General features: G+C 41.1%; 1 protein-coding gene across 1 annotated transcript in view; it reads right to left on the reverse strand.

Moving 5' to 3' along the window:
* The window catches only part of LOC117245762 (uncharacterized), a 78,231-nt gene that overhangs the window by 34,334 nt on the left and 27,335 nt on the right, over positions 1-16,562 (reverse strand). The gene's annotated exons all lie outside the window — the stretch shown is intronic.

The raw sequence follows: 16,562 nt of genomic DNA on the forward strand, positions 1-16,562 counted from the left end.
GTGTGCCAGTTTCGTTGTAGCGCTTGATGGTTTTTGCGACTCCACTTGGGGACACATTTAAAGTTTTTGCAATTTTCCGGACTGACTGACCTTCATTTCTTAAAGTAATGATGGCCACTGGTTTTTCTTTAGTTAGCTGATTGGTTCTTGCCATAATATGAATTTTAACAGTTGTCCAATAGGGCTGTCGGCTGTGTATTAACCTGACTTCTGCACAACACAACTGATGGTCCCAACCCCATTGATAAAGCAAGAAATTCCACTAATTAACCCTGATAAGGCACACCTGTGAAGTGGAAACCATTTCAGGTGACTACCTCTTGAAGCTCATGGAGAGAATGCCAAAAGTGTGCAAAGCAGTAATCAGAGCAAAGGGTGGCTATTTTGAAGAAACTAGAATATAAAACATGTTTTCAGTTATTTCAGCTTTTTTTGTTAAGTACATAACTCCACATGTGTTCATTCATAGTTTTGATGCCTTCAGTGAGAATCTACAATGTAAATAGTCATGAAAATAAAGAAAACGCATTGAATGAGAAGGTGTGTCCAAACTTTTGGCCTGTACTGTATATAATAATATCAGTCAGAGGAACCAAACACTACTTTTACTGCAATACTTTAACGACATTTTTCTCTCTCTCTCTCTCTCTCTCACACACACACACACACACACACACACAGTGTGCAATGTGGTGTTGCTTCCTTTCACACAAGTCAGACCATTTCCCCGAAGGAGCACCTAGCCCAGGTGCTCCAGATCAGGCATTCAGGCCACACCTCGTCTCTGTGGGGGAGGCGGGGCTATGGGCTACACACACACACACACAGTGCGATCTTCGTGAGGGGAGATGAGGCGGAGAAGAAAACAGAGAGTTGAGCGTCAGAGAAAGACAGGGAACTTGTTCCTAAACCAAACACCACGGCCCTGTGTAGGAGTGTTTTGGATTAAAACCAAATGACAGAGGGCAGCCCAGTAATGTGGACGAGCCGGTGTGCCAGGTTTGTTCTAAAACCATATCAACAAAAAGAGCGAATACTACCAACTTAACTGCACACCTGAGAGTGAGAGACTGACAGTCTATTTCTTTGTATTTATTTCGATATTTTTACGTGTTATTTCGGATATTTAAATTTTCTTTTTTGCATTCCTAAATATTCTTGTTAAATAAATGTTTATTTCTGTTTTAAAGGGTGTACTTGCATCAATATGCCTTTATTATCATTATACAAGTTTAAAAAATGGTCTAAAAACAGCAAAATTACAACAATAATAAAATGGTCTTACAAGCACAGTATTACACAATATTATCGCTCATCGCAATAATTTCTGACGCAATTAATCGTCCAGCAAAATTTGTTATCTTGACAGGCCTAATCATAATAACAATAGTCAAGTGTTTAATAAAGTAGTTGAAACTAGCTCCACCTCCAGCAGCTACAACAGTAACATGCTGCTCTAACACTGATGCTTCATTATTAATAATCTAATGATGTCATATATAATAATATCAGTCAGAGGAACCAAACACTACTTTTACTGCAATACTTTAACGACATTTTTCTCTCTCAGAACTGGTTCTTATGACAGATTGTCTGACCACATCAGAAATCAAATGTGTTTATCATTCTGAACAGCTTCAAGGTGGAGTGAATGTCAAAATAATTAGGCAATAAACATCAAAACACAACATTAGATGTCATATTTGGGTTTATATTCAACTAAGGTAGGCATTGTGTGATCCATGTACTGTATATATATATATATCTATCACACACACACACACATACACACACACACACACACACACACATTGACACACACAGAGACACACACAGAGACACACACACACAGTGTGCAATGTGGTGTTGCTTCCTTTCACACAAGTCAGCCCATTTCCCCGAAATGGTCTGACTTGCAAAATTAAAAGTGAAAGCAAAGTGCTGCATTTTACACACTCATGATTATAAAAGCTACAGAAAATATTGTGAGCAGTATTTATTGGAACTACTTTGCAAAGCGTCCTGTGTTATTGTCTGTTTTAAATGTACGCCCTGACATCACAGAGGCACACAGACACTGGTGGAGGTGTACCACTGAGTGTACTGAGTGTAATCAGAGTCCTGTAGATTCTGATTGTGTAACCAGAGACTTTAGGTATGATTTACTTGATGTAAACAATGCAATAATGAATGCAGGGTGTAACTGAACATCACATAAATCATCCTTTGGGCAGCTGTACCAAAAGGTACAGAAAATAAAAGGAGTTATAGAAGTTCAGAAGTCCACATTTTACCTTTGAATGGATCTTTATAAAGCACTCGAGTTACAGGTGAATAATACAATAACACATGAGTAAAAATATTAGATTTCAGCTCCTACGTTTTAACCCATGACGCATTTTGGGTGTTTGTCTTCTTTTATTGCTTTTTTCTCAACTGTACCTTAAAAACATGTTAATCTCTTTAAAATGTGGGTTTTAAGATGCCAGTAGCCTAACTAAGGTGTAAAAATAAATCGATTTTATTGGATTTGTTGTTGTCTTGTGTCAGCTTTGTTGTGTGATGATGACCCCTCAGATCTATCTGGCGACCCGTCAGAGGGGCCCGACCCCTCGTTTGGGAACCACTGGATTAAACTAACTGTTTATAAAGTAGTTCAACTGACTCCACCTGGAGCAGCTACAACAGTGACATGCTGCTCTGACACTTAAGATCCACACATCAGTCAACACATACTTTTACTGCATGAAGCTGAAACTACTGCTGTACTTCACTATGAATACTTCAACTACATAAAGCTGATAGTACTGTTATACTTTTACCACTCATACTTTAATTACGTGAAGCTGAGAATATTTCTGCTGCAGGTCACTAAGGAAACAAAGAGGACAGAGATAATGTATATTAAGAGGGGTGGGGGGGTCGTTGTTTGTGATGGTGCAATGTAACTAAGTACAGTTACAGGGGGGGCTATCCCAGCTGACACTGGGTGAGAGGCAGGGTTCACCCTGGACAGGTCACCAGACTATCACAGGGCTGACACATAGAGACAGACAACCATTCACACTCACATTCACACCTACGGACAATTTAGAGTCACCAGTTAACCTGCATGTCTTTGGACTGTGGGAGGAAGCTGGAGCACCTGGAGGAAACCCACACTGACACGGGGAGAACATGCAGACTCTGCACAGAAGGGCTCCCCCATCTGGGGTTCAAACCGGGAAACCTTGCTGTGAGGCGACGTGCTAACCACTGCATCTTTCTCATGCTTTGTTAAATAAAATTCATACAGAACAGAGATGATGTTGGACAACAATCCTGTAAATATTTTGGAGTTTGTGCTGATACGCTGAGTTATAACAACTTGTTTGACTGATAATTTGATACCAATATATCCTTTTTTCAAAAAATGTTTATTTGTATAGCGACACGTATGTAGTATACATAAGCCACACATCACAGCATTTATAGCCTCAGCCAATTTGCAATGTCCGTCCCTAGCTGGGCCTTAAGATACAGAAGACTCAACAACAAAAACACAAGTAAGAGTGCAAAGTACAAACAACACCAAAAAATACAGACAGAACAATACAAGACACAAACTGCAATACATAATCAGCACCATAGAATAGGAAGCACCAAATTATTTATGACTGCAGAACTGATTCCTCTTCAAAACCTGTTTCAGTTTGAGTTTAAAGTGATTTCAATCTGGATCCAGTTTGAGTTCTGTAGGTGAAGAACTCCACATGTTAATTCCATGGACAGAAAAAGCTGTTGGTCCAAATGAGGATCTACACAGGGGAACCTGACAGTTCCCATTGGACACATTAGCTTCTGTTGATGACAGAGCCCTGGCTGAAAAGCAAACTGACACTGTTTTATTAACATTAAAGGGGAAGTTCCGTTTTTTACAACCTGGACCTTATTTCTGGCATTAAATACGGTTGTTTACTCACCCAGATAAGTTTGGTGTCATTTGGAGTCCTTCGGAAGATATTTAGATCCGCGAAAGCCGCGTACATCCATATAGTGGGAATGATCGGGGCACCGACAATGAGGCTCTAAATAACACATTATCTGCCGCGAAACTCGTTCACTTCACCAATATGTTTTTATGAATCGCTAGAGTTGCTTGTCATCATCATCCGGGTCATTTATACTGACCTACTAACCTCTGACATGGATGATGTCAGAGGCAATTCGTACCACCGAAGCGTTCACCTTTCTGTTTCTCACTTTTTGTCACTGAGCACTATGTAATAATAAATTCAGGTTTTGCATAAGAAGTGCCTCTGCTTTTTGTGCAGTGTGCGGGCCATTCTACACAACCGATGAGAAGAAACTAAAGAAATGTAAATTCTCATAGTTATTTACTTATCAAGCAAACAAATTCAAGGAAAATAAACAATTTATGCATGTGTGTAGGCTAACATTACTTACTCAATCGAAAGTTGCCCGTTCGGTCCTGCAGGCTTTGGCTGGGTCTTCAGTTTACTTTCGGGACACGAAAAAAAGTCTCTACAACAGCCCGGTTGATCATAGAAGTGAAATCCTCTGTAGTTGTGAGACAGTCATTTCTGGAGACATCCAGACGTGTATCTCCTGGCCTCAAATCCCACTCGGAGCAACAAAGGCATTCCTCCTCTGTTGGCATAGTGGAACATTGTCCCAAGAACACCACCAGTTAGCATCGGTTAGCTTGTGCAGCGGTTTGTTGTTCTCTGGCCAGCTGTTCCTCTCTCTGCCTCCGCATCCTCCTTTCAAAGAGCTCCTCATCCATATACTCTGGCTCAAAACGGTAAGGACGTCCATCATATTCAAAGTCGTCGTCCACAACCTCAAAATCTGACACATATTCAGCCATGTTTCAAAAAACTAACAGTAGCAATTTCAGCCGTAAACATAGCCATCCTGCGTGCGGCGGCGCGATGACATCATCCAGGTCAGAGGTTAGTAGGTCAGTATAAATGACCCGGATGATGATGACAAGCAACTCTAGCGATTCATAAAAACATATTGGTGAAATGAACGAGTTTCGCGGCAGATAATGTGTTATTTAGAGCCTCATTGTCGTGCCCCGATCACTCCCACTATATGGATGTACGCGGCTCTCGCGGATCTAAATATCTTCCGAAGGACTCCAAATGACACCAAACTTATCTGGGTGAGTAAACAACCGTATTTAATGCCAGAAATAAGGTCCAGGTTGTAAAAAATGGAAGTTCCCCTTTAAGTGTCAGATGTGATTTTTCAGACCATGCTGCTGTGGACTGTAGGTGACATGGTGACATGACAGCTGTTTGGAGGCTTTCTTACCTCTTTATCTGTATGTGTGTTCCCTGGCTTATATTTATTTTATATGTGTTTTCATTTATGTAGGGTGAATTCACCTAATGTGGGACACTTAAGCTTAAGCAGGGATAGGTCTTCCCCTAGCAAAAGAAAGTTAATGTAACTGTGGGCTCACACAGGCTGTGATATCACATGATCAAAATTACATGACATCTGAAATGTCCAATCATAGATTGGGGCGGGGCAGCCCTCAAACAGGAAGCACTCTGTGTGAGGACCACCAAGAGGTTAGTGACATAGTGTTCAGACAAAGGTGATATTAAGGGCATACATTTCTTAAAAAAAACAACAACAATATTTCTAATTGTTTATCAGAATGTGTTTATAACATGTTTATGCATCACAAAATATCCTAATGTGGTGTAAATATTCTCAATATTTAGAATTTCAATCAAAAATCCTACTGTCCCACTTTAGGAAACATGTCTCCCTAAAGTGGGACAGTATGGTTTGCTTAATGTGGGACAGCTCCAAATGTGCTTCTGTTAGGCAAAACTGAATATACTGAGCAATAGCAATTGTTGTTTACATGATTTTGTTGTTATAATGCATTATTTTGGATATTTTAAATAAAGAGCAAACTTTTTTCAATAACTGGGAGTTGCTGTATCATTGTATCAATAACACAGGATATCACATTATTGAGTAATTAAATGGAATGTATTTCAGATCACAATGGCAAAGGCGAGTAAGGCAGGGAGACGAAACGAGGGAAAGAAAGAAAGAAGGGAAAGAAAGCTCAACCAGTGGAGGGAAGACAGAATGAGGGGAGCCATAGCAGAGTTCAGAGAGATTGCTGAGGCTGGTGGAGTCCCACAGCTGAGGTTTCTGGCCAGGGCCTGGAATGTCCCAAAATCCACGCTACAACCCAGGGTTACAGCACTATTACAACCCTGTCTATTTTCTTTGCTGTTGTTTGATTTGCCTTTAACAGCAATAATAGGTTGTATTAGTAAACAGACACATTTGAAAATTAGCATTTATTATGTGAATTAAGTTGACTTTTAAACAGACCTTTCAGTGTCCCACATTAGGAAATGCTGATTGCCTGAGACAACTTGGCAGTCAGAATTTTGATATGTATAGCATTTCTTTTAGGAATGTAATATCAGTATTTTTTCTTTTGATTTTATTAGATCACAACCTGGGGATTTCAGAATGGTACTGGATGTATGTAAGTGTTTGCTTCATATCGCAATATAGGCCAGAAGTCTGAAATGCAAAAAATGTCCCACATTAGGCGAATTCACCCTTGGCCTACCCTGGTTTGAGACCATGTATTTATGTTTGCCTTGTGTAGAACTATTATTTCATTGTCTGATTTATTTGCATTTAAAATAACTTTAAATTTTGGAAAAGCCCTGAAGAAAATAATAATTAACAGCCTTTTGTTTTCTTTTGTTGCTCTACTTTGTGATGTTTTAAGAAATTTGTAAAACAGAGTTTATTTAGTAGAGGTCAAGTTGAACGGGTGGTAATTAGCTTGTTCAGCTGTCAGCCTATTATGGGGGCGAAGAAGAAGTAAAGGATCGGACCTGGCAACCCTGGAGAGACGTTAGCATGTAGCAGAGCAGCTAACAGCTAGCAGGAAAAAGGACTCAACAGTGAGCCGGCAAGAACTGACTGTAAACACGGGAGCATTCAGAGCGTGGAGCTTTTGTTCGGTGACTTTGAATAGCTGTTAAAAAACGTTTTGACAAAGTGCCGTGCCGGAAGAAGAACTGTGTGGACGCTTTAGCCCGCTAGCCTCTAGCTAGCTACTTTAGCAGCTTTTAACTGGTGTGGACTTTAGCTTGCTAGCTGTTAGCTAGCTTAGCAGTTGAGTTTACGTCGGTCTGCGGGCAAAGAGAGGATAACGCTACATTAGTGGAAGACAACACAGCAATACGGGACTCTTACATGGACATTGTAGTTTTTTGGTATTGGATTCTGTATTTAAACTGTTTTTTGGCCCGTGAAGGACCTGTTGTGCAGCGGCCTCTGGATTTACCGTGGTCACGGTGCGGTGACGTAAGTAACGGATTCACTCCTGTGAGCTCCAACAGACACAACACAGACTGTGTTATAGTTGAGTGGGTTTCATACACAACAGTTTGTGATTGAAACACTGAAATGACAAACTTATTTGGGTGTCTGGTTACTTTATGCTGACTGAATATTATCTCCACACAGCAGTGTCAGCATTTTGAATCATATTTGAAGTCCTTTTGCACCAACAATGTTGAAACCAAATCATTGGCACTTTTTTTTTTTACCTGTGCTGCATCATTTACCTGACATGTTTGGTTTGTCATATCAGCAGATACTGATGACGATGAAGTTAGCTTCCGATTCGGCACTTACGGAGAAAAAACGGTGAAATGTGTCTTTATTGCATTTTCACAAATAAAATAAAGGTTTCACAAATCAGAAACTGTGTCTGAATTAATGTTTAGCCTCTGTAGGATAATCTAGGCCAGATTTGAGAAGTCTAGTTACAGTGGTTTTTGATCTGGACCTGGTCTAATGAGGTCTAGGTATAAAACAAAAACGGTGAAATCTCCCCTTTAGCATTTTCACAAATAAAATAAATATTTCACAAATACAATAGTGGGTGTCAGGCAAAGTTAATGTCTTACCTAAAATGTCTAAAATGTTTTCACATCAGGAAGTGTCACAAAAAACAGACAAACAGTCACACTAAACATTAAGTCAATTTCCCCTTAACTTTCTCCTTAAGTGCCGAATCAGAAGCTGGCGAATCGGAAGCTAACTTCAGCTTCGTCAGATAATGGCATGTTGGCCATTCTGATATTGAAATTTTAATATTGGCCGATACTGATGATGTGCCGATATTATCATGCATCTCTTATACACTGATCAGCCAAAACATTAAAACCACTGGCGGGTTAAGTGAACAACATTGATAAACCCCCTCATGGCAACGGCACTTATCAATGGCAGTGACCCCCCACCAGGACAATGTACCATGCCACATCACAAAAGCTGCTCAGGCATGACCTGAGGTTACGGGACAAAGAGCTCAAGGCGTTGACCTGACCTCCAAATACCCCAGATCCCAAACATCTGAGGGACATTCTGGTACCTCAGAGGGTACCCCTGATCCACGGTGGGTGTTCCTTGGACCGGACTTGGCTCTGATAAGGCATGGACACAGGACCTGTGGAGGGTGTCCTTTGGTGTCTGGCACCAGGGTGTTAGCTTCAGATCTTTTGGGTCCTGTGGGTTGTGAGGTGGGGTACCAGCACGTCCCACAGATGTTTGATCAGATGGGGATCTGGGGAATTTGGAGGCCAGGTTGATGCCTTGAGCTCTTTGTCATGTTCCTCGGACCATTCCTGAGCAGTTTTTGTGGTGTGGCATGGCTCCGTGTCCTGCTGGGGGGCCACAGCTACTGGGGAGTGCCATAATAGGGGGGGGTGCTTGGTTTGCACTGGTGTTTAAGTGGGTCGAGCATGTCAGACGTGCCGGTCAGCTACAGCAGCACCACAGAGAGAGTTATGCATAAGAACAGGACTGTGTGCCAGCGTCGCTCTGCAGCTGTAGAGGGGGTGAATGGAAACACATCCAATATATACTAACATCACCCAGATGTGCCGATCACCAGGACGAGGAAAATGCAAACTGAAGGCCAGCTTCTTATCCCCGCTGCTTTCAGGCAGCCAGGACGCAAAAGCAGAACAGGATACGGTGTAGGTGTATGAATGGAGACACCCTGGACATGATAATGCACACAACCACCAGCACCCTTCTATAAGGTATACTGAATGACATGACAACACACACTGGCCTTTGGGGGATATTTTCCTGGTGGCATACTGGTGGAAGTGGAGCAGTGTGGATCAGTGGGGATGAATGTTGGTAACGTGTTGATTAAAATCTAATAGCAAGCAGGACTGGTTGATGATTCAACTTTTATCATTGACAGTTCCTCTAAATGACTGTGATGTGACAGAAATTATCTTTGCAACAGCAGCATTCACCAGTTGCCAGTTTTCAAGACTAAATGGATGAATACTTGATCTTCTGTATTGTGCTGCTTCATTTAAGATTTTGTGAAGAAGAAAGAGGGAGGATACAAAGCAACCATGCTGTAGATTACATACAGAAACCCACAAGTAAGTGCTAAGTGCCACCCCGAACAATGACTTTTAGTTAATTGGACAACAGTGTACAAGCATGTGAGGAGCCAGACTTGATGGCAAGCTGGTATTGTAGCTAATAAAAAAATGCTGTAATAATTTGAAGTTAAGTGCAATAACTGATATGTAATTGAGGGTTTTATACTCGCTGATATGCTAACATATGAAGTTTGAAGTTGCTAATTGGCAGCATGTGACTTCAACCAGCACCAGTAATAACTCAATAAACTTGATATCACCAAAGTTGAGACTTATCACTTTACATTGTATTTCGCCTCATCAGTAGGTTTGCAGTTTGAATGTCAGTGTTGTTGTGGGAGAATTTCTTAATGTTGTAAGACAATTGTTTCCTAACTACAAACAGCAGGTTTCTCAAGTCATCATTCTTGTTGGAGGCTGATCGTATAACTATGGCCGGTGTAATACAGCCACCTTGTTGACAAAGTTTGAACTCTGAAGAGTCTTCCAGCAGTGCACAGTTTCACAACCAGACACTGATCAGGAGATCTCACCACCACAGTTTGGTCTTCTGATACAATACAACCATTTTAATCAATGTGGTGGATATCTTTTTAACTGGTGAGTTGAAACACTTTAGTGAATATCACAAATTTGTTTACAAAATAATGCTGTGACAAGAAGAAGAAGGATACAGGACATTTATTAAAATAAGAGTTCAGTAACTTTTTGTAAAGATCGTTTCAAGGTTATGGGCCCACTAGTCGTCAGAGCAGTGCACTAAGTATAATTGTTGTGTAGAAAGACTTAACAATGTTCTTCTTGTCATCATGATTTCTGATGTTTTTTGACAAATTGATTGCTGTCAAAAAAGGATGAACTCAACTGTCTGCAGGCCAAAAGCAGGGACCCTTATGAAGGGGCCTGTGTGATGTCACTTTGGCTGTGTTGACACTCGCAACCCTCATGAATGCGTTGAGCATAGATCGCTTCAGTCATTACATGTGATTCCACCTGTGACCTTTGGTGTACTTGACATGTCAGGAGCAAAGCTGTTGTACTGATTACATGACATTTTCATTGTCGATGCTGTCTTGGAATTGAGACATCTGATTTCTTGCTCTTTAAATGCACATTGTTGTCCTCTATTTGTGATATTCTCCTATTCGTCCCTTGAATCTACATATTTTTAGCAGTAAGTGCTCTGTCAGTAAGTATTTTGTCACAACCTTATATACAACAAAATTACACTGTAATATGACGACTGTATTAAGACTGTATTGCATTTTGATCAGCTATGGTTCTTTGCAGTGTCTCAACATTAGATATTAATATTAGCAAGATCAGTCACAAGCAGTTGACACATTTATATTTTAAAGGTGGTCGAGTTACATCAAGTTTGAATACTCCGACGATTTGGGAGTTATGCCCTTTCCTATCATTTTCATATTGAGACAACATGATCGATATCTTTTTTGTGTCTGTACGTCCAGTGGCTGGGTCTCAGCGGTTAGCATTGCGGCTTAGCTTAGCGAATACAATTGAAGTCTATAGGGGGTCAGTAGCCTACTCTGTAAAAGTGATCAAATAAACGTTACAGAAACCCTGAATCTGGCATTTCTGCACGTGCATTTAAATTAAACATGTTTAAACATTAATTCACAAAACGAGAGTCCTTTTTAGTCGTTTTAGAAGAAGTTTGATACACGGAACTATAGTGTGTTTACATTCTGCACTGTGATCCGCGGAGGGATACACCGGTGAGCAGGCACAGGCATGGACGTAGCCTGTCAACAAAACTCAGTTGTTTATTTAGCCTAACGATATCTCTGGACTATAGAGCTGCAATGGACAACTTTGAATGCGATTTTGAAGAGTTTCTTGTAGTGGACACAGATCCAGAGCCATACCTGTTTGAGCCGGAGTACACAGATGAGGAACTCCAGGTGTTGGATGCTGAGCGGGCGAAAAGAGAGGCTGAATCCTCCGAGGCAGCGGAACAGCAAGGGGCCGAGGGGAGACGGAGGTCAGGGGAGGATTGGTGGTGTAGCTGCAGGGCTTGCCAACCTATGCCTACGGAGGTGGAATCATTTTGCTGCACAGAATGGGATTCGGTGCTGCCATCGTTGGGGAGGCTAGAGATATATCATCAGGAGGAAAACCACCGCAGAGAGTGCATCACAAGGAGTGAAAACTTTGCAGCAATCACTAATCCTGGCGTGATTGAAACATTTTTTCATGTTCCTAAGATAAACTGGAAACAACAGGCCTGCAGGAGCTGATGGACAGCTTTCAGTCGAGTGAGTAATATCGTCCGTGTCGTCTTTTTGTTTGCTTTTACAGAGTGACCTAGCGTACCTGTCCCAGAGCCAGCTGCAGCTGTTGCTCACCGGTGTATCCCTCCGCGCAGGACGTAAACACACTATAGTTCCGTGTATCAAACTTCTTCTAAAACGACTAAAAAGGACTCTCGTTTTTTGAATTAATGTTTAAACGTGTTTATTTTAAATGCACGTGCAGAAATGCCAGCTTCAGGGTTTCTGTAATGTTTATTTGATCACTTTTACAAGTAAGCTAAGCTAAGCCGCAATGCTATCCGCTGAGATCCAGCCACTCAACGTACAGACACAAAAAAAGATATCGATCATGTTGTCTCAATATGAAAATGACAGAGAAAGAGCATAACTCCCAAATCGTCTTGAGTATTCCTTTAACACCATCATTTTTAAATGTAGCCTACTTTTAGCATTAGCTAAAACCAGTGCCAGGCCGAGAGCCAGAGAGCATTCTGCCAAAAACAAAGCTAAGAGGATAGACACTATTGTGATTGGGGATTTTATAATGAGGCAGGTGGAAATGGCCAGGACTGAAAATCTAACTGTGAATAACACATCAGTCAGAGAGGTGGCAGCTATGCTACCAGACATCATGTCTACACGGCCACATATTAAGAAGATTGTTATTCATGCTGGCTCATTTGACATCCTCACGAATAAATCTGGGTCTGAGACCCTAAAGAAAGACTTTTTGTTTTTATTGGAAAAGCTAAAAAACTTCACTCAGGAGTGTCTTTCATCTCTGGACCTATCCCAACACTCGGCAGAGGTTGTGAGTCCTTCAGCAGACTCCTTGGCTTAAGCACCTGGCTGTCATCAGCCTGCCTCAAGCAACAGGTTGGATTTATTGACAATTTTAATATTTTTTGGAACATAAAAAGCCGCTTCATGTCAGACGGGATTCACCCAAACAACCTTGGCTGCAACATACGTCACACCATCGAGTCATCTTATCAGAACATATATGCACTGATAAGCAGGAAGGTCAGCACACAGGGAGCAGACAGACAGACAGTTACTGCTCCCAAAACAACAACCGCCTCCCATGATGATGACGTCACGGTCTGTGACTCTGTCCTCCACATTACAAGAAACCTGCAGAGATTGTCTCTGTCCCAGCAAGAATGTCAAGAAAAGAAGAGATAGGACAGTCACCATGCCGCTTTCCCCCTTATGCTGGCAATTTCACTCAGCCGGCGGCATGGCGAAAATAAAAACAACTGCAGAAAATCAAGGACGGTCAACCCATCAAGTCTGATATGTATCTCATGTCAAACACAGTCTGTCTCTAAACTTATGCCAGATAACGTTTCACAACTAGCACTTCTAAATATCAGGTCTCTGGCTGGCAAATCCTTCTTAATCAATGAATTTATTAACAAGCACAAACTTGATTTTATGTTTTTAACTGAAACTTGGCTAGGTCAGGAAAATAGTACAGCAGTTTTAATTGAGGCAGCCCCTCCAAATTTTAGTTTCTTTAGTGAAGCAAGAATACATAAGAGAGGAGGCGGAGTTGCCACTCTGTTCAAGGACAGCTTCCAGTGTAAGCAAATGTTTTATGGTCAATTTGACTCCTTTGAATATGTTGCCACTCAGTTAAAATCCCCCTGTCGAGCAATTTTAGTGACCATCTACAGACCCCCCAAATATGATGCAAGGTTTTTTGATGAGTTTGCCAAATTGCTGTCTATTGTGTGCATGGAATTTGACTGTGTTGTTTTAGTGGGAGATTTTAACATTCATGTTGATAATCTTACAGATGGGTGTGCTAAGGAACTGTTAAATATTCTGGATAACTTTGGGCTTTCTCAGCATGTCACAGAACCAACACATAACAGAGGACACATATTAGATCTAATTATTTCCAAAGGTCTTAATATCTCTGAGGTTGTGGTGAACGATGTCGCTTTATCTGACCATTACTGTGTTTCGTTCAAAATGACCACCCATGCTAATCCTATGAAAAGTGAAGCAGAGGTGATCAGAAAGCGTTATATAAATGATAACACCTGTGCATTATTCACCCTGGGTTTTACACCATCATAAACCCTGCCCTCAGCTCTAGTTGATGACCTTGTAAGCAGTTTTAGTTCCAATGTTATGACTGTTATTGATTCTATCACCCCAATTAAGACCAAAGTTCTGTCAGGTAGGAAAAAGGCACCCTGGAGAAATGCCACACTGGTTAAAGAATACAAAAGAGTATGTAACGCTGAACGCAGGTGGCGAAAAAACAAACTCCAGGTATATTACGACATTTATAAAGAGAGTCTTCACAACTATAACCAGGAACTGAAGAATGCAAGGCAATCATATTTTTCAGAGATTATCAATAGAAACAGTAATAATGCCCGCACACTTCTTTCTGTAGTGGACAGACTGACCAACCCCACAGCATCACTCCCTCCTGAACTACTGTCTAACAAGTCATGTAATGACTTTGCAGCCTTCTTCACAAACAAAATATTACAGATAAGACAGGCAGTGTGCAGCTCCAGCTCAGGAATGATAACACTTGTGCCTTCCTGTCCTCCGGTTAATCTAGGACATTTTAGCCTCCTAGATTACACAACTCGAACAGAAACGGTTTCAAAATTAAAGCCCACAACATGCTGCCTTGATATTCTGCCTTCAAACTTTTTTAAAACCATTTTTAACTGGGGTTTTTTTGGGGAGTTTTTCCTTATCCGCTGTGAGGGTCTTAAGGACAGAGGGATGTCGTATGCTGTAAAGCCCTGTGAGGCAAATTGTGATTTGTGATATTGGGCTTTATAAATAAAATTGAATTGAATTGAATTGAACTGCATAGCTCCAGATGTACTGCAGATAATAAATACTTCTCTTAAAGCAGGCCAGTTTCCCCAGGCCTTGAAAACTGCAGTAATAAAACCTCTCCTAAAAAAATCAAATCTGGACGCCACAACAATTAGTAACTATAGGCCAATATCAAATCTGCCATTTTTGGGGAAAATCATTGAAAGGGTTGTCTTTCAGCAAATCCATACTTTTATGATGCAAAACAATCTTTTTAACACTTTTCAATCTGGATTTTGGCCACATCACAGCACTGAGACTGTACTTATCAAAGTCTTAAATGATATTCATCAGAATAATGATGCATGCAGATCTTCTGTCCTGGTATTACTAGATCTCAGTGCTGCATTTGATACAGTTGATCATAATATACTACTTAGCAGATTGGAAAAGTGGGTGGGACTCACCGGCACTGTCCTACAATGGTTCAAATCTTACTTACAAGATAGGGACTTTTTTGTGTCAATTGGTAACCATGAATCTGAGCGAACTACGATCACATGTGGGGTTCCTCAAGGGTCCATTCTCGGACCACTTCTATTCAACATCTATATGCTACCCCTAGCCCAGATTATGGAACATCACAACATCTCCTATCATACGTATGCCGACGACACACAACTCTATATCTCAGTGTCATCACATGACTACAGTCCCTTACTCTCATTGAGTAACTGTATTCATCAAATCAATGACTGGATGTGCCAGAATTTTCTCCAGCTAAATCCAGAAAAGACAGAGGTATTAATTTTTGGCCCTAGAAATGAAAGGGCAAAGATCAGCGCCCACCTTGGCTCTATGTCATTGACAGCTACAAATCAAGCCAGAAATCTTGGTGTTATTATTGACTCAGACCTGAACTTCAACAGCCATTTAAAGTTTATTACTAAATCTGCCTATTACCACCTGAAAAACATAGCTAGAATTAAGGGGTTTCTGTCTAAACAAGACATGGAAAAACTTATTCATGCATTCATTTTTAGTAGGTTGGATTATTGCAATGGCTTATTTACAGGCCTTAATAAAAAATCAATCAGACAGCTGCAGCTGATTCAGAACGCTGCCACCAGAGTCCTTACAAACACCAGGAAACTAGACCATATTACACCGGTCATTAAATCGCTACACCGGCCTCCTGTGAGTCAAAGAATAGATTTTAAAATCTTACTGCTGGTCTACAAAGCCCTGAATGGTCTCGGACCAAAATACATGCTTGATCTACTGGTTCCCTACGAAGCATCCAGACCCCTTAGGTCATCTGGAACTGGTTTGTTGTGTGTTCCAAGAACAAGAACCAAGCAAGGTGAGGCAGCATTCAGTTATTATGCTCCTCACCTGTGGAACAAACTTCCTGTAGATCTGAGGTCTGCTCAAACTGTCAGCTCCTTTAAATCAGGGCTAAAAACACTATTGTTTACTGAAGCGTACTCTTAGATTAAATACTTAGCTGCTGTACTCTACTGCCTGTACTTTTTAACTACACACTGCTGATTTATGCCTTTTATTATTCTACTTCTTTTCTTATCCTGACTGTTCTATTTGGGTTTATTGTTAAATCAGCTGCAAATGTCAGAGATTTCAGGGCTGAGGACTGAGTCCGGGCTGAAATCCCCAATAGGAGAGGTTTCAGAGTCTAATGAATTAAGAGGTTGGGCTGTCGTCATCCCTGCGGGGGGTGACCGGGAAGTCTGAGTCAGCTGCTGTGACTCGACACTGGGGAGCACGCTGTAAATTCAGATCTAGAAGGGAGACGTCCCGTGATGGATCTTTAGAGTTCATTACAATCTGAATAAGACCAGTGTGTGGAACCTGTGTCCGGCGGGATGGTAAGACTCTGAGTGAAGGACTCAAGAGCACATAGTGGGCGTGCTTTGGGTGTATTATTGTGATAATCACTCATTAAAAACAGACCCAACCATAGGTTGGGCTGTCGGCATCCCTGCGGGGGGTG

The sequence above is a fragment of the Epinephelus lanceolatus genome, chromosome 12, assembly GCF_041903045.1.
Source record: "Epinephelus lanceolatus isolate andai-2023 chromosome 12, ASM4190304v1, whole genome shotgun sequence".
NCBI lineage: Eukaryota > Metazoa > Chordata > Actinopteri > Perciformes > Serranidae > Epinephelus > Epinephelus lanceolatus.